The sequence below is a fragment of the Lissotriton helveticus genome, chromosome 5_1 (genome assembly GCF_964261635.1).
Source record: "Lissotriton helveticus chromosome 5_1, aLisHel1.1, whole genome shotgun sequence".
NCBI lineage: Eukaryota > Metazoa > Chordata > Amphibia > Caudata > Salamandridae > Lissotriton > Lissotriton helveticus.
Genome location: NC_136065.1, coordinates 1,589,084,042 through 1,589,110,384, shown reverse-complemented (window position 1 = coordinate 1,589,110,384; position 26,343 = coordinate 1,589,084,042). Strand labels below are relative to the sequence as shown.

At 50.0% G+C, this 26,343-nt stretch overlaps 1 protein-coding gene across 1 annotated transcript in view; it reads right to left on the bottom strand.

The window, feature by feature from the left end:
• GPR61 (G protein-coupled receptor 61) overlaps positions 1-26,074 on the bottom strand; it is a 34,004-nt gene extending 7,930 nt beyond the window's left edge. Inside the window, exon 1 of the mRNA XM_078644766.1 lies at positions 25,965-26,074. The gene's annotated coding sequence lies outside the window, so the exon portion shown is untranslated. The remainder of the gene's footprint in view (positions 1-25,964) is intronic.
• Positions 26,075-26,343: the final 269 nt, after the last annotated feature.

The following is a 26,343-nucleotide window of genomic DNA, read 5'->3' as shown; positions in this document are numbered from 1 at the left end:
ACGGTGCGCGTACACTGAGCGCATATAGATATATAATTCCATTTTCTCAACAACTACTGGAGGGATTTTCACCAAATATAGAAAAGGCACTACTGCATACCTGTCCCTACCATTTTGCCAAGTTTGGTGTAATTCCGTTCAGCCGTTCGGGCTGTAGCCGTGTCTAAAGGTCCCATAGAAAATGCCATTTGAAAAATGTCATATTCAATTTTCTCAAGAACTACTGGAGGGATTTTCACCAAACATAGCAAAGGCACATCTGTATACCAGGCCCTACCATTATGCCAAGTTTGGTGTAATTCCATTCAGCCGTTCGGGCTGTAGCCGCGTCTAAAGGTCCCTATGGAAATTAACATGGGGAAAACATGTTTTGGGACCCCCCTTTCGGCCCCCATTTGACAAATCCCCCCGAAACTTTCAGGGAAGGAGCAGAGCGGAGCTGGCCAAAATTCTGGAAAAATACACACAGATTCCTCAATCGGCGCCAAAGTTATTCCCAATAGAATGTTGAGCGCATATAGATATATAATTTGCTCAAATTCAAATTCTCAACAACTACTGGAGGGATTTTCACCAAATATAGAAAAGGCACTACTGCGTACCTGTCCCTACCATTTTGCCAAGTTTGGTGTAATTCCGTTCAGCCGTTCGGGCTGTAGCCGTGTCTAAAGGTCCCATAGAAAATGCCATTTGAAAAATTTCAAATTCAATTTTCTCAAGAACTACTGGAGGGATTTACACCAAACATACAAAAAGCACTGCTGCATACCAGTCCCTACCATTTTGCCAAATCTGGTGTAATTCCGTTCAGCCGTTCGAGCTGTAGCCTTGTCAGAATGTCCCTATGGAAATTAACATGGGGAAAACACGTTTTGGGACCCCCCTTTTTTCTCGGCCCCCGCTTGACGAATCCCCCCGAAACTTTTGGGGAAGGAGCGGAGCGAGGCAAATTTAAGGAAAATTACAGGAAGATCCCTCAATCGGCGCCAAAGTTATTCCCAATAGAATGTTCGGAATTTCCTATGGTAACTCGGTCCTAACTATATATACTTACTGGCGACAGCCAGTAGGTAATATATATATATATATATATATAAATATATATATATTTATATATATATATATATATATCTATCCAAACAAACAGTCTGCAACCGGTGCGCTTCTCATGTAGGGGGTGCCGATTTCGAGGCCAGACCAAGCCTCAATTCAAACTTTATCGACAAGTGGCATTATATGATATATTGCTTTGCCGGCTGGTTAGTTCATAATTCCTTATGAATATGTGCATTTCTTGGTGAAAATATATACATATTTGTATCGCACTATTTAGTTACCCATTGAACAGCGAATACCCTAGGTATAGTACCTTGGGTATAGGGTATTCGTTGTTCAATGGGTAACTAAATAGTGCGATACAAATATGTATATCTTTTCACTACGAAATGCACATATTCATAAGGAATTATCAACTAACCAGCTGGCAAAGCAATATATCATATAATGCCACTTGTCGATAAAGTTTGAATTGAAAATGTAAAGAGCTGAATAACCTTGAAACCACAGTTCCCAGATTGCATCTCTTTGGTTTTTTATAACTAACACTATAAAAGGGTGAAACTAAAAAAGGACTCACAATACCATGAAAAAGAACATCTCTTGTTCGAAACGTTGGTGGGTGGTGGTGGCGGTTTTCACTATGCTTAAATAAATAAGCTTCAAGAAAAGTTCCTGTGTTCGGGAGTGCGATTTTTTGTAAAAGTTGCTGGTCAAATATATATATATATATATATTATATATATATTTGCCTCAAACAAAACTGGAGTTTACACAAGCAAGAATAGACCTCTTCAAATTCACGAGAAAATTAAAATTGCACAAACATTTCAAGACTAAACCAACCGTCAAAGAAACCAGACAGATAAAAACGAAAATTAAGGACACTGATTTACTTACACTGGATGATCTAACAACTTTAGAAATACTGGAAGAAATGAGACAGGAGATTACAAAGGAAGAAAATGACACAGAGACCCTGACACAGAGAAGCAGAAATGTAGGAGTGGATCAGGAAGCCCCTCACAGTCCGTTTAAACCAGTATCACAATTTCTGCCCCAAACACCACAGGATGCCATTGACATCTTTTCAGAGGCAATTATAAAAGACTTGGTCAAATTTCGATCAAAGGGTAATTCAGTGAAGCCTGGTTCAGTAAAAATGAAAAACCTTACTAAAGCACAAACTATCTCTCTAAAAGGACTAGAGGAGGATCCCAATGTCATATATAAACCTTCGGACATGGGAGGAAATATCGTCCTATTATCAAGAGAACAATATGTAGGAGAAGCGTTAAGACAGCTCACAGATAAAGACCATTATGAACCTACAACAATTATAAGATACCAGGAAAGCATTAATGAGTATCATGTTTTGATCCAAAAATGGCATAATAAAACCATGTTGAGCACTGAAGAATATCTGTTTCTAAGAACTATGAACCCTATTATCCCAACATTCTATCAATTACCTAAAATTCACAAGGACACTAAGGCCCCACCGGGAAGACCTATAGTTTCTTCCATTGGGAGCCTTACTGAAAACTTGTCGATCTTTATAGATCATTTTTTATTCCAGTCAGTTCTATCCTTGGAATCGTATATTAGGGATACAAAGGACTTTATTTCACATATTGAGCAACTCACTTGGGATCCAGACTATACACTGATGGTTCTAGACATCACGAGCCTTTACACAAGTATAGAACACTCACAGGTCTAAAGGCAGTGGAGTATTTCCTTAAAAAAAGAGCGTTGAAATTTGCAGGGCATAGTACAATGTTACTAGAGATGACTGAATTTTGTCTGCTAAATAATATTTTTCTTTTTCAGGGGGACCTCTATAGACAGGTCTCAGGGACCGCGATGGGCACCTGCTTCGCCCCAGCTACGCGAATTTATTCGTAGGCTGGTGGGAGGAGCAGGTGGCCTGGTCCGTGGGGAACTCTGAATGGACAAAGAAAATCGTCACCTGGTATCGTTACATAGACGATCTCTTCCTGGTGTGGAGGGGATCGGTTGAGAGTGCCAAACAATATGTGAACCATTTAAATGACAATAACATCAATTTACGGTTCTCAGGCGAAATAAGCTCAGTGGCAGTGAGCTATCTCGACCTGAGGGTCGAAATTAAGAACAATGAAATCACTACTTCTCTATACCGTAAGCCAACCGCCGGCAATAGCATCTTGCATGCAGCCAGCGGACATCCAATGAAATTAAAACAAAGCATTCCTTACGGTGTACTGTTGCGCCTTAAACAAAACTGTTCCCAGGAGGCAGATTTCCTAAAAGCTGCGGAGGAAAGTATAGAGAGGTTCTCAGCCATGGGGTATGACCCCAAACATCTAAAAAATACACTTAAGAAAGTAACTAGGATACCCAGGGAACAATTATTGCGGAAAGAAAGCAACAAAAAGAAAAATGAAGACAGGTTTCGCTTGATTATAACATACTCTGAAGACACTAACTTTCTGAAAAACACATTACGTAAAAACTGGCACATACTGAAAACTGACCCCATTATCGGTACGGACATTCCATCGGGACCTCTGGTGACCTTCAAGAGAGCGAAGTTCCTCAAAGACAAGTTGGTCCACAGCCATCTAGACATCCTCCCAGTAAAATCAAACTCACTCGCAGCAATGAAAGGCCTCTTCCCTTGTGGAAGATGCAAAGCATGTGCATATAGCAAAAGAGTATTGGGCTACGAGGTTCCAGGCCTAAAAGACAGAAGGCCAATAAATAAATTCATAACATGCCAAACAACACACGTGGTTTACTGTCTAATGTGTCCCTGCAAGTTAAAATATATAGGGAGCACGATAAATGCTGTCAAATTAAGAATTCTGGAGCACATGCGTGCCATTGCCAACAAAGACTTGACATACCCGGTGGCGAGGCATTTCGCCATCAAACACCAAAGTAACCGAGATCTGCTCCAATATTTTGGATTGGACCACATCCCGGCACACATAAGAGGTGGGGATATGACATTAAAACTTAGAAGGCTGGAATCCAGGTTTATTATTGACTTGCAAACAAAAAATCCTAGGGGTCTGAACAGCGGAGAAGAACTCGCAGTCCACCTAGGAAACTAGTCCATCCTTTTAGATTTAGAATCTGCAAATCAAATGTTTAATAGTCAACAGCAATCAACTGTGAAGTATTTTAGAATATGCGATACACGGCTTTATGGTAGAGGTCATATGGCGGCTCCAAAACATTGAACCGCCAAACGCTGATCCACGGCAAGATGTTTTTTAATAATGTGCAATGTAATAATTGATTACAATTTGTATGTATGTAATAATATATTATATTATTATTGGAATGAATACTAAAGGTTGATAGATTGACATTGTTTTAGGACTTATAAAGTCAAAACTGCACATTCCAAGATGGCGCTCACCAAACAATAATGGTGATCAGTCCTACCTCAATTTTTGTTACTTCCTGATTGGCAGTATTTTGTAAATATATGCTTCCTCGGTTCACATTCTGTGAACACACTGAGGAAGGGAGTTTCCCGAAACGCGTCTGTGAAAGCGTTGTAAATAAAAATCTACTGACAATCACCCCGCGAGTGCCGTGCTTCTTTCCCGGCTGGGAGAGGGGACCTTTGGAGCGGCAATATTGACACAGAGCACCACCGTGTTCTCGGCACCCACCTGGGAGTGCCCCGCTGTTGAGAAAGGTGCAGAAGGAGCGACTATATATATATGTAATACAAAGGGGACCTAGGGCTGACGCCCTTGTTTCAGCGGACCTGTGCACCTCCAGTCTCACCTGCTGTGCGCACCCGTCCCACGACGATGCTCACTCCCCCACGCCACCAACCTGACTTTGCCAACACAGTGCTTGCTGGGAAATGAAGTTTACCTGAATTCACCGTGAACTTCAGCTGGTGAGCCAATTGCTTGAGGGGGAGGAGACTCAGGTGCTCACATTTGGACTTTAACAGGAGGAGTCAATTTGGGCGTTCTTAGCAGCGAAGGGCGCTGAAGAAGGCAGTCATGCTGAAATGCATTCGCCGCCGCTGGGGTTCTAAGAAATAAAGTGGTGTTCTGCCCGAAATTCCTCTTTGTGGCCTCTGATCTTTTCCGCGGAAAGGATGTTCAGCAATGTTTACTGTGCCAGCCAGAAGCACAGCACGGATGGCCCTGCAGTGACAAGAGACACGGAATACAACTGGCGCCACGCTGTGAGCAGCGTTTTCCGAGACCGAGGGATCGGTAATTCCGGTGTCCGCCTGGAACTTCAAGGAAGCTTTGACTGCGCAGAGATATTTGATCTCGTGAGGGCACACAGTCTCGCATTTGACAGCCCGACTTTCATTGTGTGCCTTAGGGCAACAGGCTACTGCAGTAATACAAAGGGGACCTAGGGCTGACGCCCTTGTTTCAGCGGACCTGTGCACCTCCAGTCTCACCTGCTGTGCGCACCCGTCCCACGACGATGCTCACTCCCCCACGCCACCAACCTGACTTTGCCAACACAGTGCTTGTTGGGAAATGAAGTTTACCTGAATTCACCGTGAACTTCAGCTGGTGAGCCAATTGCTTGAGGGGGAGGAGACTCAGGTGCTCACATTTGGACTTTAACAGGAGGAGTCAATTTGGGTGTTCTTAGCAGCGAAGGGCGCTGAAGAAGGCAGTCATGCTGAAATGCATTCGCCGCCGCTGGGGTTCTAAGAAATAAAGTGGTGTTCTGCCCGAAATTCCTCTTTGTGGCCTCTGATCTTTTCCGCGGAAAGGATGTTCAGCAATGTTTACTGTGCCAGCCAGAAGCACAGCACGGATGGCCCTGCAGTGACAAGAGACACGGAATACAACTGGCGCCACGCTGTGAGCAGCGTTTTCCGAGACCGAGGGATCGGTAATTCCGGTGTCCGCCTGGAACTTCAAGGAAGCTTTGACTGCGCAGAGATATTTGATCTCGTGAGGGCACACAGTCTCGCATTTGACAGCCCGACTTTCATTGTGTGCCTTGGGGCAACAGGCTACTGCAGTAATACAAAGGGGACCTAGGGCTGACGCCCTTGTTTCAGCGGACCTGTGCACCTCCAGTCTCACCTGCTGTGCGCACCCGTCCCACGACGATGCTCACTCCCCCACGCCACCAACCTGACTTTGCCAACACAGTGCTTGCTGGGAAATGAAGTTTACATGAATTCACCGTGAACTTCAGCTGGTGAGCCAATTGCTTGAGGGGGAGGAGACTCAGGTGCTCACATTTGGACTTTAACAAGAGGAGTCAATTTGGGCGTTCTTAGCAGCGAAGGGCGCTGAAGAAGGCAGTCATGCTGAAATGCATTCGCCGCCGCTGGGGTTCTAAGAAATAAAGTGGTGTTCTGTCCGAAATTCCTCTTTGTGGCCTCTGATCTTTTCCGCGGAAAGGATGTTCAGCAATGTTTACTGTGCCAGCCAGAAGCACAGCACGGATGGCCTGCAGTGACAAGAGACACGGAATACAACTGGCGCCACGCTGTGAGCAGCGTTTTCCGAGACCGAGGGATCGGTAATTCCGGTGTCCGCCTGGAACTTCAAGGAAGCTTTGACTGCGCAGAGATATTTGATCTCGTGAGGGCACACAGTCTCGCATTTGACAGCCCGACTTTCATTGTGTGCCTTGGGGCAACAGGCTACTGCAGTAATACAAAGGGGACCTAGGGCTGACGCCCTTGTTTCAGCGGACCTGTGCACCTCCAGTCTCACCTGCTGTGCGCACCCGTCCCACGACGATGCTCACTCCCCCACGCCACCAACCTGACTTTGCCAACACAGTGCTTGCTGGGAAATGAAGTTTACCTGAATTCACCGTGAACTTCAGCTGGTGAGCCAATTGCTTGAGGGGGAGGAGACTCAGGTGCTCACATTTGGACTTTAACAGGAGGAGTCAATTTGGGCGTTCTTAGCAGCGAAGGGCGCTGAAGAAGGCAGTCATGCTGAAATGCATTCGCCGCCGCTGGGGTTCTAAGAAATAAAGTGGTGTTCTGCCCGAAATTCCTCTTTGTGGCCTCTGATCTTTTCCGCGGAAAGGATGTTCAGCAATGTTTACTGTGCCAGCCAGAAGCACAGCACGAATGGCCCTGCAGTGACAAGAGACACGGAATACAACTGGCGCCACGCTGTGAGCAGCGTTTTCCGAGACCGAGGGATCGGTAATTCCGGTGTCCACCTGGAACTTCAAGGAAGCTTTGACTGCGCAGAGATATTTGATCTCGTGAGGGCACACAGTCTCTCATTTGACAGCCCGACTTTCATTGTGTGCCTTGGGGCAACAGGCTACTGCAGTAATACAAAGGGGACCTAGGGCTGACGCCCTTGTTTCAGCGGACCTGTGCACCTCCAGTCTCACCTGCTGTGCGCACCCGTCCCACGACGATGCTCACTCCCCCACGCCACCAACCTGACTTTGCCAACACAGTGCTTGCTGGGAAATGAAGTTTACCTGAATTCACCGTGAACTTCAGCTGGTGAGCCAATTGCTTGAGGGGGAGGAGACTCAGGTGCTCACATTTGGACTTTAACAGGAGGAGTCAATTTGGGCGTTCTTAGCAGCGAAGGGCGCTGAAGAAGGCAGTCATGCTGAAATGCATTCGCCGCCGCTGGGGTTCTAAGAAATAAAGTGGTGTTCTCCCCGAAATTCCTCTTTGTGGCCTCTGATCTTTTCCGCGGAAAGGATGTTCAGCAATGTTTACTGTGCCAGCCAGAAGCACAGCACGGATGGCCCTGCAGTGACAAGAGACACGGAATACAACTGGCGCCACGCTGTGAGCAGCGTTTTCCGAGACCGAGGGATCGGTAATTCCGGTGTCCGCCTCGAACTTCAAGGAAGCTTTGACTGCGCAGAGATATTTGATCTCGTGAGGGCACACAGTCTCGCATTTGACAGCCCGACTTTCATTGTGTGCCTTGGGGCAACAGGCTACTGCAGTAATACAAAGGGGACCTAGGGCTGACGCCCTTGTTTCAGCGGACCTGTGCACCTCCAGTCTCACCTGCTGTGCGCACCCGTCCCACGACGATGCTCACTCCCCCACGCCACCAACCTGACTTTGCCAACACAGTGCTTGCTGGGAAATGAAGTTTACCTGAATTCACCGTGAACTTCAGCTGGTGAGCCAATTGCTTGAGGGGGAGGAGACTCAGGTGCTCACATTTGGACTTTAACAGGAGGAGTCATTTTGGGCGTTCTTAGCAGCGAAGGGCGCTGAAGAAGGCAGTCATGCTGAAATGCATTCGCCGCCGCTGGGGTTCTAAGAAATAAAGTGGTGTTCTGCCCGAAATTCCTCTTTGTGGCCTCTGATCTTTTCCGCGGAAAGGATGTTCAGCAATATATATATATATATACATACATACATACATACATACATACATACATACATACATACATACAGGGAAAAGGGCACAAGAGAGGAAAAAACATTTATTTTATTTTATTTTCGAAATTTTTATAGTGCAACAAATACCCTAAGGTGTCTCGGCGCTTGTGAGCTACTAGAAATCAGCCATTAACTTACTGGTTGAACAACCATGCCTTTAAGAGCCTGCGAAAGCTCATCAGGTTCGGGGCAGTTTTAATAGCCAATGGCAAGAGATTCCAAAGTTTTGGAGTGGCCACCAGAAAACGTCTGTCTCCCCAGGTGGCAGTTCTTGTACGCGGTACAGGGAGGAGACAGATGTTAGCCGATCTTAGTTGCCTCTTCGGGGTGTATAGCTGAAAGGCTTCTGTGAGGAACCTGGGTCCAACGCCATGTTCTGCCTTATAGGCAATGCAGAGGGCCTTAAATTTGATACGGCTTTCGACTCTCAGCCAGTGGAGATGACGAATGGCAGGAGTGGTGGGCTTGCGACGAGGAATGTTAAGAAGAATCCTTGCAGCCGCATTCTGAATAGACTGCAACTTCATTAGGACACGCTTCTGTGTGTTTAAAAAGAGAGCGTTCCCATAGTCTATTTTTGAGAAAACTAAGGTAGAGACCAAGGTCTTCCCAGCTGAGGTAGGGAGGTAAAGCAATAGTTTCTTAATTTTTTTCAAAATGAAGAATGCTGAAGAGACAACCTTGTTTGTGTGGAGGTCGAAAGACAGTTTACTGTCAAAAATCACTCCCAGGTTTCTGGCCTTTTCTACTGGGACAGGTGGAGGGCCCAGCTTTTCAGGCCACCAGATAGAAGACCATTCAGGAGACAGCCTGCCGAAGGTCATGATCTCGGTCTCATCCGAGTTAAGCCTCAGACAGTTCAAGGCCATCCAAGTGCTGACCTCGAGCATGGCTCTCTGGAAGTTGGCTGCCACAATAGGGCCATCTCTATGGATTGCCAGAACCAGCTGGGTATCGTCTGCGTAGGATGTAAGCCGTACCCCATGGGCCTTTATTACCCTCGCTAAGTCCGCTACGTAGATGTTAAATAGTATAGGACTTAGCGAGGAGCCCTGTGGGACTCCACAAGGGAGTGCAGAGATAGGGGAGTAGAAATCTCCCAGCCTCACTGTCTGGGTACGGTTTTCCAGGAAAGATGAAATAAGGTCCCTGGCCATACCATTTATCCCCAAGGCTGTGACACGGTCGACCAGGATACCATGGTCGACCGTGTCAAAGGCTGCAGACAAATCCAGAAGGATCAGGACAGCCGCCCCTCCCTGGTCCATGATAGCCCTGATCTCATCTGAGGCCTTTATCAAGGCGGTCTCCGTTCCATGCCCTTTCCTGAACCCAAACTGCGTTTCGTCGAGGAGTTGGTAAGCCTCGACGAACTCTGAGAGTTGTTTGTTCATCAGAGATTCGCATATTTTGGCAGGAAAGGGCAGACACGCAATGGGTCTGTAACTGGCCACAGCTGTAGGGTCCAGGGAAGGTTTTTTCAAAAGGGGTTTGATTACAGCCTTCTTCCAAGGACTGGGGTATTGACCTGTCTGGAATGCAGTGTGGCAAATTTCCATGAGTGGACGCGAGATCACTTCAGTGAGTTTTGCCATCACGGAAGGAGGACCAGGGTCCAGAGGGGAGCCCGACTTAGTGGTGGAAATGAGTCTGATAATATTGTCTTGTGTGGTGGGCGTAAAACAGGGAAAGCGATCATGATTATGATCAGAAATTACTTTTTTCTCATTACAGACTCTATGTTTAGTCCTGGTATCCCCTTCGAAAGAGGAATATATATCAGCCACCTTTGTGGTGAAGAATATGGAGAGATCATTGCAGAAGGTCTGTGAGGGTTCGACCCCCGGTCCCGTAGAGGGAGTGGACAGAGTCGTGACGGCAGAGAACAGCTCTCTAGCAGAATTTGTGGCATTCTTTATTTGTGCCGAGAAAAAGACAGTTTTTCGGGCAATAATCGCCTTTTTATATATTGTGAGGGCATCTTTATAGGTTTGTTTGGCTATGGGGCAGTAGACTTTCCTCCAACGCCTTTCTAGGTTCCTGCAGTGTTGCCGATGAAGTCTAAGATCTTCAGTATACCAAGCGGCCGACGGAGATGCTCTATTAGGTCTCGTGAGTTTCTCTGGGGCCACTTGATCAGCAGCACTCCGAATCCAATCCTGGAATTCGGAGGCTGATAGTGCAGGAGTATCTCCTCCCTGAGGGCAGGAAGAGGTCAGGGAATCTAACATATGAGGGATATCCGCGTTCTTCCAGGCTCGAGTCCCAATCCTGGTTCGTGGCCTGGGGGGAGGAAGATTTGTAGTCCGGATATGTAACTCAAATATAATGGCCCTATGGTCTGACCACGTGATAGGCATGATGTCCAATACAGAAATATCAGGATTATTAGTGAACAGACCATCTAAGGTATGTCCTGCCTGATGTGTGATGCCCTTAACCAATTGATGCAATCCCAAATTTGAGAGATCGGCAGTAAGTTGAATGATATCATGGTTGTCCTGCTCTTCCAAATAGAAGTTGAAATCTCCCAATATCATATATTTATCAGAACTTATAATATGATCATTAAAGTCTGAAAAAGTGGAGAGAAAGGGGTTTCGGGGGCCAGGAGGTCGATATAATAAGATTCCTTTCAAGGCTTGCTTAGGATTGATGCTGATAGCAAAGGTAGCTGCTTCACAGTTGGCGGAGTTTATGGGATCAAAGGTGGTACGGTATTTATCCTTATAAATAATAGCGAGTCCGCCACCTCTTCCTATGGATCTGTCATGTCTGGCTACACTATATCCATCAGGGGTTGCAGCACAAAAATCCGGCCCTGACCCGGCATCTGCCCAGGTTTCAGTGGCAAATAGTAAATCCAGGTTGTGGGCGAGAATAAACTCACTAATCTGGAGACTGTGGGATGGAAGAGAGCGCGTATTAATAAGCGCAGCTCGACAGCTATGAGAGAAAGCGTTATCCAGAGCATATGACGGGATGTAGTTAGGGTCTACTTGGACTGATAGATGGGATTGTGGAAGTTGGTAGCTACACCCCGGACACGGGGGGGGGACAGGCGCCCACCGCAGCGGTAAGAGGTACAGAAATGCAGTCTTGATGTACATTACCATGGTTCAGTTTTTTTAATTGCTGAGGAGAGTAACGCAGTCGGGGACCAGGGGTTGTGGCCCTGGGCCGTGTCCGGGCGCAGACGGGCTTGGCTTAGGCGCGGCTTCGGCGCGCGCCCGCTGCGCCAGCCCGCTGCGTTGTCTGGACATGGTGTCAATTATATAGGACGTGAGGAGGGTGGGAGGCCGGCGCGACTAGAGCGCAGCCCCAGCCCACACCAAAGATGGCGCCCGCCGCCGCCTACACCGAGTGAGAGAAATCGGCTGGGCGAGGCAGGAGAAGTGAATATGAAGCGTGAGGAGTGGTGTCAGTGTGCCTGCAGTAAATTCCCTCTTGATTAATAATTTTAAAAGCCCCCACAAAGAATTCAGATACAGATTTTAAAAGTTCATAAAAAGCAGTTTAAATCACACAATAATGCCAGCAAAAGGTAAATGGTCGCTATTAGCTCGCAGCCCTAGACTCCCTCTAGGGAGAGCTCTGAAAGGCAGTGAGCGCCGAAAAATAGCCCTGCTAAATAGTCTGGGAGGGCGGGAGGCCAGCGCGACTAGAGCGCAGCCCCAGCCCACACCAAAGATGGCGCCCGCCGCCGCCTACACCGAGTGAGAGAAATCGGCTGGGCGAGGCAGGAGAAGTGAATATGAAGCGTGAGGAGGGGTGTCAGTGTGCCTGCAGTAAATTCCCTCTTGATTAATAAATTTAAAAGCCCCCACAAAGAATTCAGATACAGATTTTAAAAGTTCATAAAAAGCAGTTTAAATGACACAATAATGCCAGCAAAAGGTAAATGGTCGCTATTAGCTCGCAGCCCTAGACTCCCTCTAGGGAGAGCTCTGAAAGGCAGTGAGCGCCGAAAAATAGCCCTGCTAAATAGTCTGGGAGGGCGGGAGGCCGGCGCGACTAGAGCCCAGCCCCAGCCCACACCAAAGATGGCGCCCGCCGCCGCCTACACCGAGTGAGAGAAATCGGCTGGGCGAGGCAGGAGAAGTGAATATGAAGCGTGAGGAGGGGTGTCAGTGTGCCTGCAGTAAATTCCCTATTGATTAATAAATTTAAAAGCCCCCACAAAGAATTCAGATACAGATTTTAAAAGTTCATAAAAAGCAGTTTAAATCACACAATAATGCCAGCAAAAGGTAAATGGTCGCTATTAGCTCGCAGCCCTAGACTCCCTCTAGGGAGAGCTCTGAAAGGCCTATATGCCTCCTACCAGTACAGAGAGGACATAGGGGAAGGTCATGCAATTTGTCCCAAATCCTGATAAACAATGCGATTCTGGAACCAGGGTCTTTGTCCTAACACCCTGTGTTCTACAATCCTAAACTAGTTCCTGAGTCCTTATGAATGGGGGTCAATCCACTCCATCTGTTTCTCTATACTGGTAACCAGGGCCAGCAACCATCCACCCAGCCAACTACTCTGATAACCCAGAGCCAATAATTTGTCGACAGCTCTTTTGTGCTTCGCCCGATGCTGCTCATGAGCAGCGCACCCCAGACCCTGCTGCTGCAGTTCGGCCTCCGCGCCATCTGTCTATGACATCCGCTAGACTCTCCGCCTTGGCTGGGAGGACGCCCAGTTGTGCTTCACTCTCCAGTTCGGGCTGGAGAGTAATGGATGTCTCTCTGGCTGGCTACAGGAGTTCTGGTGGGATTAGCAATGTTCTTCTGTGATTGAAACGTGGCACAGCTTTTTTGCTGGCAGCGTTGCAGGAAGGTCTTTGTCGAGCACCCTGCTGGGAAACTGAGAGAAGTGCAAGGACAGCATCTCAGGTCCAGAAGATATGTGGGTCCTAGTTGAGGATTCATGGACCCTCACTCATTTCTTATTAGTTACTGAGGGCCTGATCAGAATTTTCCTGTCACCATACAGCCCACCAAATATTATGTGTGTGTGTGTGTCCCTATTGTTGGCCTTCTATAAGCTCTGCTCCGGCCTGATGGGTGCGGTGTAGCCCTCTTTCTTTCAGTATTGTTTTGTGCTTGCCTAGCCTTGTGCCATTTCTCCAGTTTAAAATCTATCTTAGTCTTCCCTTCATAGTGACGACTCATCCATCCTTTTATGCCTTGTTGCTTCTTCCTCTAATACTGAGATGCACCATTGCATACATCAGCCCCTCACACATTGTTTACCAATCATGTGAAAGCACTGCAGCTTCAGGAAGACAATAGCCTAACCTCGGGCAAGGCTGCAAGCCCAGGATCAGGAGGACATCGTTAAATCTGGACCATCACAATTTGTCTCAACAGCTCAAGGTCAAACTAGCTCAACCTATCTGTGTAGCCTACTAACCCAACGTCAATGACCCTCCACCATGCACTGCTTCCTGCTAAACATGTTAAGTGGTAACTGGACCCATGCAATGGCTCTTTACCATCCACTATGTACTGATATTTTCCTAAGTGCCAGTAACCCTAACCACTTCTTGTCTCTGGTGGCCTTTGTTTTGTTAACCGAGGCCAAGTAGCTTCCATCAGCTGATGCTCCCAATGTCATTGTCACTGTTACCCCTTGAGTCAGTGCGCCTTGTTTACCACCAGAAGCAATGATTCTCCAGCAATCCCTATATCCTCATTGCCCAAAGCATATAAACCACCGGGTCATCGTGCTGATATGCCTGTAATCGGGCCAATGACTGTTCACCAGGGTCAATGATGATGACACACTGGTGGTCCCTGTGTACAGATAGCTAAGCAGAAAGGACCCCCAAAACTCTATGTTCTTCGAAGCTGGTCACTCGCTCTTCCATTGCCTGTTTCCTAAAACTTCAGAGAACATGATCCTCAAACACCCTACTTGTCCTGCTAAACAAGCATCAATAGCTCCAAATTAGTTCACGTGTTTTGATTGAACCAGTGCTAATGACCTTTCCCCAGACCCTATATCCTTAGAAAAAGCATTAGTGACCCTACAGTAGTGTCTGCATCGTAATGAGCTTTGGCCAATTGTTTCCCCATGAGCCCACGTGTTTTGATTTGCATGGGGCAAATGACGTCACAGCAGCCCTTTTGTTCTGATAGTCTGGACCATTGATTTTCCAGACATCCCTGCACATTGATAACCCCGAGTATGTTTACTATTCGCCAGCCTTTGTGTCAAGATAATCCCCAGGCTCCCGCCTTCCAGTAGTCACTTTATCCTCGTGACTGCGGCCTATTACCCTCCATCGGCCTCGATGTCGAGGTCGCCCTTAAGTAGTCCCTGATGCCTGAGAACCTGTGGCCAATGACCATTCATGTCCCTCATCTACATGAAAACCAGGGTATCTTACCTGTTACCGGTGTCTGTGTTCTGACCATCAGTTGTAAATGACCACTCAACAGTCTGCCTGCCTTAATAAATGAGCCCTGTCACCTTCCACGACCTCGCTGGTCTGATAGCCATGACCAAGCAAAGGCCATGTAACATTCTCCGCTTCGTGATAAATGAAGTAGATCACCCTCCTTCACTCTATGTGTCACGATAAAAAGGGGCAATCCCCTCCACTGTGTGCTGAGGTATGATAACCTGGGCATATGTCTTCCCACTGGCCCTTATACCTGATAACTTACATAAGGCAATAGTCCTTCATTATTCCACTATGTTCTGGCCTAATAGTTTATAGGGGATGAATCTCGGCCAGCCCCTTGTCCTGGTAACCCAGGGGGACAAATTATCTTCCTCAAACCTCTTTCATGATACCTCGTGGTCCATAACTGGAACCATTGACTGTCCAACAGCCCATGTCTATGGATAGCCCTACATTCCACAGTCCTTTTCTACTTACAGCAAGAGGCAAAGGCTCTCTGCCAGCTTGTGCCATGAAACCTCCCAGCATATGAGCCTCTACTTTCCCACATGTCCTGATAAACTAGAACACATAAACTTCCAGCAGTCACTAGCACCTGAACCTTTAGAAACACCTGGACCTATGTGACCCAGGAACAGTTACCTTCGTCAAGCACTGCCTTCCTACCAGAGCATCAGTGATGCTCCACCAGCCGCGTTCCTAATAACCATGACGGGCAGCTCTGTAGCTGCCATGTGTCCTGATACCACTACATTCCACAGCACCTTCCTCCTCACAGTGAGATCCAGTGGCCCTCAAACACCCCATACATCCTGATAACCCATGGCCCATAGCCTGTGGTCCTCCACAAGGCCTGGGTGGTGATATCCAAGGTAAATCAGCCTCCGTCAGAGCCCATATCCACCAAACCTGTGACGATGACACTCAGCTAGCCCGTGCATCTTGACACAACCAATGCCATTGACATCGACAGCTGTGTCCTATTAATCCAAAGGCACGAATATTTTCCCTGACCTCTGTCATAATACCTTCCAGCCAATGGCTCTCCACCAACCCCTGTGTACTGATAGCATTGGCCATTAAGTCTCCCCCAACCCCTGGGTCCTAATAATATGAGCTTGTAACTCTCCAAAAGCTTTCTAATCATTTAGTACCAATAGGCTTTGCAGCATGGTCATTAATCTTTCATCAGCTCTTGCTGACAACAAAGGGACAGGCTCGCCCGAGTAGCATCTCTGTCCTGATAACCCAGATTCATTTGCCTTTCACCCATTTTCCTAAAGACCATTATTAATGACCCTCCACCAGCCTTTTGTTCTGAAAACAGGGAGTACAGGGAGCATCCTCCCTTCTGCCCATGTGCCCTAGCAGCTCTGGACCAGTGGCACTCCACCAATCCCTGCACCCTGAGGGCCCAGGGACTGTGAGCCTCTACCAGATCCAGTTATGAAACCACAGGGCCAATGTTCTTCCACTAGCCATATGTCCTTATTGCCTTGATAAATGTTTCCAGGATTGATGACCCTGCACCAGCCCGCATACCTTCAATCCACTGACAATGGCCGTCAGCTTGCATCTGATAGTCAAAACCAGTGACCTCTAATTTGTCCAGCGCTTGACCATTCAGCAAGCCCTTGTGTCCTGGTACTCTAGTGTAGTGGCTCTCTCGTCTCTGTGGCCTGGTAGACTGTATGGCTCTCCTCAAGCCCCCACGCCCTGATAGCTAAGGCCAGACATTGCCCTTACATCCTGACAACTCAAGAGAAAGGACACTCCAGCGTCTCCTTTTAGAGCATACCAAATGACATCTGTGCCCAGAAAGCCTCAGCCGTGCGCTCCATCTGTCCTCCTCCTTAATATCTGTAGCCCATATGACCCTCTCACTGCCCCTTTCTCCTCAAAACTCAGAGCAAATAACCGTCGACATCCCTCTGGTTTCGATAAACCAGTGCAAGTAAACACCCGCCATCCTGTGTGTCTGACCATCTGATCATCTGACACCAGTGGCCTCCAGCAGCAGCTCCTGTGTTCTACAGATGCAGGCTAATAACACCTGCCAAATCCTGTGTGCTGATAACCCAGCCCAATCACCTTGCACCAAAGCTGGGCCCTGATACACCGCCCCCTTCCCTGTAGCACCACAGCCATGACCTCTCCACCAGCACTGTCCAGATACTGGGGACCATTGGCCTTCACTGAGGCTCAGATTTATGACCCCCAAGGACAGGGATGCTTCACCGGCCTCTTCATACCCCAGATGCAGGGCCGTCCACCAGGGCTCTTGCCAGCACTGCCAATCAACTGCCACAAACACCCGTCCAGGGTGATGCTTCCACAACCCTGTGTCCTAATACCTGGGACAAGTGACAGTCCGCCGCCCTCTGTGTGCTAATGACTATGGCCATTCATGCTTCAGCAGGGCCTTGCATCCTGATGCTCAGGTATATATACTATAGTGACCAGAAGTCCCTCAGTGGGTTGCACAGGTTCAGTGCTCCTCCGCTTTCCCTTTTAACCTCCTAGCCAGGGGCGTAGCTTGATCAGTAAGATTGGGAGGGGGGAGCGTCAGATTTCCCGACCATCACGTTGGCATATAATGTTAAAATTATTAATAATCAGAGAATAGGTAGGAGGAATAATAAATGCGTCCAATCAGTTCTCCAAGTCAGTAATTCAAAATCAATATAGAATGGACACTTGTAACCGTGATAACTGGTTACTTAAAAAACCCTCATAAACGCGGTATCAGAGTCGTATGAAGCGGTGTATCTTTTTCTCCGCTCTCTGCTCGCGTTATGGCACAGTCATTGGGTTTATTAAGTTGTGATATGCCAACCTCACACCTGAGGTGAACTCCGGTTCCACACGGTAGTGTCCAGAGATAGTGACTCGCCCAAAGAAAATAAAAATTACATTAAAAAACAGATTAGTTCTCAGTGAGAACTTTAATATAATTGAGAACTGGTCTGTTATTAAAACAATATTGGATATATTCGAGGATCGTGTAACTAGATCCGGGAGCAGAGCCAGCACATCCGGAGTAATCTCTCCAAACGCGGCCTGTCATCCCGAGGACGTTAATAACGCTCCTGTAACAAGGTACAAGACACCTTGGCACATAAACTAAGTAGCGCAAAAGACTACTCCCAATACTACACAAATAGTGTAAGTATTAATTTTATTTTTAATTGTCCTGATGAATGCCCCACAGACCCGGCTGGGCGAGGATGGGCAGAAACATGTCGACGAATTACAAGTGGTATAATAAGATCTAGTTACACGATCTTCGAATATATCCAATATTGTTTTAATAACAGACCAGTTCTCAATTATATTAAAGTTCTCACTGAGAACTAATCTGTTTTTTAATTTTATTTTTATTTTCTTTGGGCGAGTCACTATCTCTGGACACTACCGTGTGGAACCGGAGTTCACCTCAGGTGTGAGGTTGGCATATCACAACTTAATAAACCCAATGACTGTGCCATAACGCGAGTAGAGAGCGGAGAAAAAGATACACCGCTTCATACGACTCTGATACCGCGTTTATGAGGGTTTTTTAAGTAACCAGTTATCACGGTTACAAGTGTCCATTCTATATTGATTTTGAAATATAATGTTAAAATACATGATATGACAAGCAGGGCAGGGCGCATGAGAGGGGCTTAAGATGCAGTAGAAAGGGAGAGGAATACGGATTAATAGGAGTACTAAATGAGAGAAACTCAGGGCCTCATTTATGAGGCCGTGCATCACTTTTACGCCGCTGGTGCGTCACTTTTTGTGACGCACCAGCAGCGTAAAAAATGTGACTTGTTTGCACCAAATTTACAAAGTGACGCATCTAGGTAGATGCGTCACTTTGTAAACCCCTGCGCTACATTATCCCTGCGCCAGGTATAATGTATGCAGGAGGGCGTTCTGACGCAAGAAAAGGTCATAGAAGTGACGCCGTGAAATCTATAAGATTTCACTGCGCCACTTCTAGGACGCAAATGCGTCAATTTCTTATGCCTGCCTCACAGCAGGCGTAAGACTGATGCAGGCCCTTTCACATGGGGCTTTCGCCATGTGAACGGACACATTGCTGGAGTTGCGTCACTTTTGTGACACACTCTAGCAATGCGTCACTTTTGCGCCATGCAGATACGTCAGAAATACTGACGTATCTGTAACTCCTTGCGCAATGATGCGTCATATTGTAATTAAGACGCATCATTGGTGTCGCAAGGAGGGCGCAATGAAAAGTGACGCATCGCTGTTTTGACGCAGCGATGCGTCACTTTTCATAAATGAGGCCCTCAGTATTTTGTAAAATAAACATGTTTTAGGCCCTTCAGAACAGAGATGAGAGAGAGTGTGTGAGCAAACATCACAGGTGAAATCCGAGGGACACCTCACTGTATCCGACTGAAAGCACCTGTATCCAAGTATTTATCTGAAAATAAAAAAATTAGGGGGGTGTAACACCCCAAACATACTCCCTCTGTAGCTACGCCCCTGTAGCCAAGTCTGCTTCCCCACACCTCCCTTTGTCCTCATGGGCAGCCTCAATCCCTCTTCACCAGCTGCTGTGCCTGACAGTGTGGAAGGACGGCCCTCCTCGGCCCCAGGGCCCTGATAGCGAGGTGCAGCGGCTCTGCACAGTGCGTGTGTGCCCTTAATATGGAGCCACCGCGACCCTCTCTCAGCCAAGCTTGTGATAGCTGAGGGAGATTACACCAGCCGATGTCCTAGTAAACCAGGGGTAGAGACCCTGCTTTGCCCCATGTGTCCAGAGAAGCCCGAGCAGTGACCCCGGCTCAGGCCATCCCTCCGGACATCCCACCACCAACGATGCGACACCTGCTCCAACCCTTAGGAACCGGCGCCGCTGACACCGCCTCCGGCCCAGCAGGCCTTGTGTCCTGATAGTCTACGACCCAAGATCTTCAGCAGAACCTGCCTGGTGAAACTGTGGCCAAGGACCCCCCATCGCCCCCTGTGCTCTGATATCCCAGGGTTAGTTATCCATCCCTGGACCCTATGACCTTATAGCCACGGCCAATCCCCCTCTACCATTTCTGTGTCCTTTACAGGGACAAATGACCTTCCAGCAACTCCTGCCTCGTGCGCACCCAAAGCCAATCACCTTCCACCAGCCCCTGTTTTCTGTGAACCTAGAGCCAATGAAGCTCCACTCGCTTGTCTCGTGATAATCACAAGCAGAACGTGCATCCTAACTGGTTCAGGGTTGTGACGCTAACAATCTGAAGTAATGGCTCTCTAGCAGTGCTTGTGTACACTATTGCAGCCTGATCATCCGGGGACAGAGACCCCCTTGTCAGCCGCTGCCCTGAACGCAAGGCTCGTGAGTCCGGTGACTGGACGCAGTGATGCTCAGCAGATCCTGGGATGAGATAACCCGGGGCCTAGGGCCCTACGCCCACCCGTCTGTGCACTGCTGGCGCCAGGACCAGGGACCTGAGCTAGTTCCTGTGATTTGAGGATTCGCAGGATTCCTAAACCCTCACCTGTGGCAGGATCCAGGAACAATTTCCTCTGCCCTCGTGATCTGTGGCAAATACGCCCCCCTAACCCCCATGAACACTGGAAGCCCAGGAATGGTGGCTTCGACCAGACCCCCTCCTGTTACCCAAGGGTCAATGACTCCATCAGCCCCCGTGGCCTGATAATCTAGCACTAATGACCCCCCACCCCCTCTAGACCTGGCCTCCTGACAGTCCAGGAAGAGTGACCTTCGGCCACACCCGAAAGTCAATAGCTTCACCATCCCATGTGTCCTGATAACCATGCTAACGACCCTTCTCAAACCTCTGTGTCCGGATTACTGGAACCAAGGACCGTCCACAAAGTCATGTGTCCTGAAGCTGGGGCGAGTGACATTGCTCCAGCCCTTCTGTCATTATAGCACAAAGCCAATCGCCCTCTAATAGCCCTTATGTCCTGATGCCCTTTGTCAAAATGTTCGAGCACCAATCGACATCCACCTCATACTTAGGGCCAATGACTAGCACCAGTACTCTCTGGCGTAGTAGGTGAGAGCCAATGCCATGCACAGCACGTGGCGTGCTGCGCACTGGGTGTTACTGTTACCTCACTTCATAACAATACTCCATTGCTCGACCTCAGGAGAGTGGGAGCTGCAGGGAGGCAGATGTTAGTGACGAGCATTCAGCTCACTGAGCCACTGTGCTAACGTAATATCACATGCCAATGACCCATCTTTGGCGAGTGTTCTGATAACCATGTTTAGTGAGCCCGTCATTTCTCTTGCTTTAACCCGTTTACGGGCGTTTGATGAAGTGGGCGGGGCTGCGTCGGCCGTTGGCCGTTTGCAGCACTAGGGAGCATGCAACGGGTTAATACTAAGCAGTGATCGTCCACCAGCCTTGCGGCTTTCTAACTTCGAGACAACGACTCTTCATCAGTCCCTGTGGGCCTACGCCATTCCGTGCTGGTGATATCTGGAGCCAGTGCCATCCACTAGTCCCTGTGCCCTACTCAAGACCGACACTAACACCCTGGTCACCAGCAGACTCTACTACGGCAACGCACTCTATGTCGGAATAAACAAAAACCTCACCGCAAGCTACAGAACATCCAGAACGCCGCCGCAAGACTGGTCCTCGACCTGCCAAGACACTGCCACAATCTCCCAGCACCTGTGCACACTCCACTGGCTCCCCATCAATGCTAGAGTCACCTTCAAGATGCTCACCCACGCTCACAAGGCCCTCCACGACATCGGACCAGCATACCTGAACAGCCTACTCAAATTCCACACACCCCAGAGGACCCCATGATCTGCCCAGCTCTCCTACGCTGTGGTCCCCCACACCAAAAAGACCAGATCGGGAGGCCGTACTTCTCCGTCCTCGCCGCCCGAGCCTGGAACGCCCTGCCGCTTCACCTCAGACAGACATCGCTCCCCATCTTTGCAAGAAACCTCAAAACCTGACTCTTCGACAGACCCCTCACCCCCTTGATGGACTGGAGCCTGCTAACCTCCCCCCCAACCCCAGCGCCTTGAGACCCTTACGGGTGCGTAGTTGCGCTTAACAAACGCCTGATTGACTGATTGATTGACTGACTCACTAAGAGCCAGTATCGTCTATCAGAGTCCCCTAAGATTCTCAATAAGAACCAGTACCCTTCACAAGTCCCTGTGTCCTGCTCACTAACAGCCAATACCTTCTCACAAAGAGACCTACTCTCCCCAAGTCCACGTGTCCTGCTCACTGAGAGCCAGTACCCTCCACCAGCCCCGTGTCCTGCTCACTAAGAGCCAGTACCTTCTCACTAAGAGACCATACCCTCCCTCGGTCCACGTGTCCTGCTCACTAAGGCACAGTACCCTCTACCAGTTCCCGTGCCCTGCTCACTAAGAGCCAGTACTCTCTACCACTTCCCGTGCCCTGCTCACTAATGGACAGTACCCTTCCCCAGACCACGTGTCCTGCTCACTGAGAGCCAGTTCCCTCCACCAGCCCCTGTGTCCTGCTCACTAAGAGTCAGTACCTTCTCACTGAGAGTCAGTACCCTCCACCCATTCCTGTGTCCTGCTCACTAAGAGCCAGTACCCTCCACCCAGTCCCGTGTCCTGCTTACTGAGAGCCAGTACCCTCCACCAGCCCCGTGTCCTGCTCACTAAGAGCCAGTACCGTCTCACTAAGAGACCATACCCTCCCCCTGTCCACGTGTCCTGCTCACTAAGAGCCAGTACCCTTCCCGAGTCCACGTGTCCTGCTCACTGAGAGCCGGTACCCTCCACCCAGTCCCGTGTCCTGCTCACTAAGGGACAGTACCCTTCCCCAGTCCACGTGTCCTGCTCACTGAGAGCCAGTACCCTCCACCAGCCCCTGTGTCCTGCTCACTAAGAGTCAGTACCTTCTCACTGAGAGTCAGTACCCTCCACCCAATCCTGTGTCCTGCTCACTAAGGGACAGTACCCTTCCCCAGTCCACGTGTCCTGCTCACTGAGAGCCAGTACCCTCCACCAGCCCCGTGTCCTGCTCACTAAGAGCCAGTACCGTCTCACTAAGAGACCATACCCTCCCCCTCTCCACGTGTCCTGCTCACTAAGAGCCAGTACCCTTCCCGAGTCCACGTGTCCTGCTCACTGAGAGCCGGTACCCTCCACCCAGTCCCGTGTCCTGCTCACTAAGGGTCAGTACCCTTTCCCAGTCAACGTGTCCTGCTCACTGAGAGCTAGTACCCTCCACCAGCCTTGTGTCCTGCTTACTAAGAGCCAGTACCGTCTCACTAAGAGACCATAACCTCCCCCTGTCCACGTGTCCTACTCACTAAGGGACAATACCCTTCCCCAGTCCACATGTCCTGCTCACTGAGAGCCAGTTCCCTCCACCCCCCCCCCCTTGTCCTGCTCACTAAGAGTCAGTACCTTCTCACTGAGAGTCAGTACCCTCCACCAGCCCCCGTGTTCTGCTCACTAAGAGCCAGTTCCCTCCACCAGCCCCCGTGTCCTGCTCAGTAAGAGTCAGTATCTTCTCACTAAGAGCCAGTACCCTCCACCCAGTCCTGTGTCCTGCTCACTAAGGGTCAGTACCCTTCCCCAGTCCACGTGTCCTGCTCACTGAGAGCCAGTACCCTTCCCCAGTCCACGTGTCCTGCTCACTGAGAGTCAGTACCCTCCACCAGCCCCCGTGTTCTGCTCACTAAGAGTCAGTACCTTCTCACTGAGAGTCAGTATCTTCTCACTGAGAGTCAGTACCCTCCACCAGCCCCCGTGTTCTGCTCACTAAGAGTCAGTACCCTCCACCAGCCCCGTGCCCTGCTCACTGAGAGCCAGTACCCCCCCTCCCCCCGCAGTCCCCGTGCCCTGCGCACTAAGAGGCAGTGGCCCTCCATCGGTCCCCATGCCATGTTCACTGAGAGTCAGTACCCTCCACCAGCCCCCGTGTTCTGCTCACTGAGAGCCAGTACCCTCCCCCAGCCCCCGTGTTCTGCTCACTGAGAGCCAGTACCTTCTCACTGAGAGTCAGTACCCTCCACCCAATCCTGTGTCCTGCTCACTAAGGGACAGTACCCTTCCCCAGTCCACGTGTCCTGCTCACTGAGAGCCAGTACCCTCCACCAGCCCCGTGTCCTGCTCACTAAGAGCCAGTACCGTCTCACTAAGAGACCATACCCTCCCCCTCTCCACGTGTCCTGCTCACTAAGAGCCAGTACCCTTCCCGAGTCCACGTGTCCTGCTCACTGAGAGCCGGTACCCTCCACCCAGTCCCGTGTCCTGCTCACTAAGGGTCAGTACCCTTTCCCAGTCAACGTGTCCTGCTCACTGAGAGCTAGTACCCTCCACCAGCCTTGTGTCCTGCTCACTAAGAGCCAGTACCGTCTCACTAAGAGACCATACCCTCCCCCTCTCCACGTGTCCTGCTCACTAAGAGCCAGTACCCTTCCCGAGTCCACGTGTCCTGCTCACTGAGAGCCGGTACCCTACACCCAGTCCCGTGTCCTGCTCACTAAGGGTCAGTACCCTTTCCCAGTCAACGTGTCCTGCTCACTGAGAGCTAGTACCCTCCACCAGCCTTGTGTCCTGCTTACTAAGAGCCAGTACCGTCTCACTAAGAGACCATAACCTCCCCCTGTCCACGTGTCCTACTCACTAAGGGACAATATCCTTCCCCAGTCCACATGTCCTGCTCACTGAGAGCCAGTTCCCTCCACCCCCCCCCCCCTTGTCCTGCTCACTAAGAGTCAGTACCTTCTCACTGAGAGTCAGTACCCTCCACCAGCCCCCGTGTTCTGCTCACTAAGAGCCAGTTCCCTCCACCAGCCCCCGTGTCCTGCTCAGTAAGAGTCAGTATCTTCTCACTAAGAGCCAGTACCCTCCACCCAGTCCTGTGTCCTGCTCACTAAGGGTCAGTACCCTTCCCCAGTCCACGATTCCTGCTCACTGAGAGCCAGTACCCTTCCCCAGTCCACGTGTCCTGCTCACTGAGAGTCAGTACCCTCCACCAGCCCCCGTGTTCTGCTCACTAAGAGTCAGTACCTTCTCACTGAGAGTCAGTATCTTCTCACTGAGAGTCAGTACCCTCCACCAGCCCCCGTGTTCTGCTCACTAAGAGTCAGTACCCTCCACCAGCCCCGTGCCCTGCTCACTGAGAGCCAGTACCCCCCCTCCCCCCGCAGTCCCCGTGCCCTGCGCACTAAGAGGCAGTGGCCCTCCATCGATCCCCATGCCATGTTCACTGAGAGTCAGTACCCTCCACCAGCCCCCGTGTTCTGCTCACTGAGAGCCAGTACCCTCCCCCAGGCCCCGTGTTCTGCTCACTGAGAGCCAGTACCCTCCCCCAGCCCCCGTGTTCTGCTCACTAAGAGTCAGTACCTTCTCACTGAGAGTCAGTATCTTCTCACTGAGAGTCAGTACCCTCCACCAGCCCCCGTGTTCTACTCACTGAGAGCCAGTACCCTCCCCCAGCCCCCGTGTTCTGCTCACTGAGAGCCAGTACCCTCCCCCAGCCCCCGTGTCCTGCTCACTGAGAGCCAGTACCCTCCACCAGCCCCGTGTTCTGCTCACTAAGAGACAGTACCTTCTCACTGAGAGTCAGTATCTTCTCACTGAGAGTCAGTACCCTCCACCAGCCCCCGTGTTCTGCTCACTGAGAGCCAGTACCCTCCCCAGCCCCCGTGTTCTGCTCACTGAGAGCCAGTACCCTCCCCCAGTCCCCGTGCCCTGCTCACTGAGAGCCAGTACCTTCTCACTGAGAGCCAGTACCCTCCACCAGCCCCTGTGCCCTGCTCACTGAGCCAGTCCCCTCCACCAGCCTCCGTGCCCTGCTCACTGAGCCAGTACCCTCCACCAGCTCCCGTGGCCTGCTCACTGAGCCAGTACCCTCCACCAGCCCCCGTGCCCTGCTCACTGAGAGCCAGTACCCTCCACCAGCCCCCGTGCCCTGCTCACTGAGAGCCAGTACCCTCCACCAGCCCCCGTGCCCTGCTCACTGAGAGCCAGTACCCTCCATGGGTCCCCGTCACCGCCCGGCCACCCTTTCTCCTGGCCCCACCCTGCCGCGCACCTCTCCGGCTCTCTTCTCTCTCAAGTGCCCGCACCCCGTGGAGTCGGGCTCCAGTCGCACCCCGGCTGCCACTTACCCCCGCTCTGCAGTACCGCAGCATGGATGCTCACTGGTCCTGTGTCCGGGTCCCTGGGTCCTCGCAGGACCCCTGGCATCGCGTGCTGATGACTGGACCCTGAGTACGGGTCACTGGATGCCCGCAGGGCCCGTACCCGGCTCGCGGATGCTCGCTGGTCTCCGGCCCTGCTCCGTACCCTTGCTGAGCCTGGGTTGCACCTACGAACGCTCCCTGGGCACCGAGTACCAACTCCCGCATGCCAGGTTGCTGAGATGCAGACGTGGCTGTTATACCTGAAAGTAATGATGTCCCATTAACATCACGTTGCCACTTTAACTTGCTGCCTGGGCTGTGGGTAACACTCACGGATGCCTAGAGCCATCTCTGTCTGGAATAG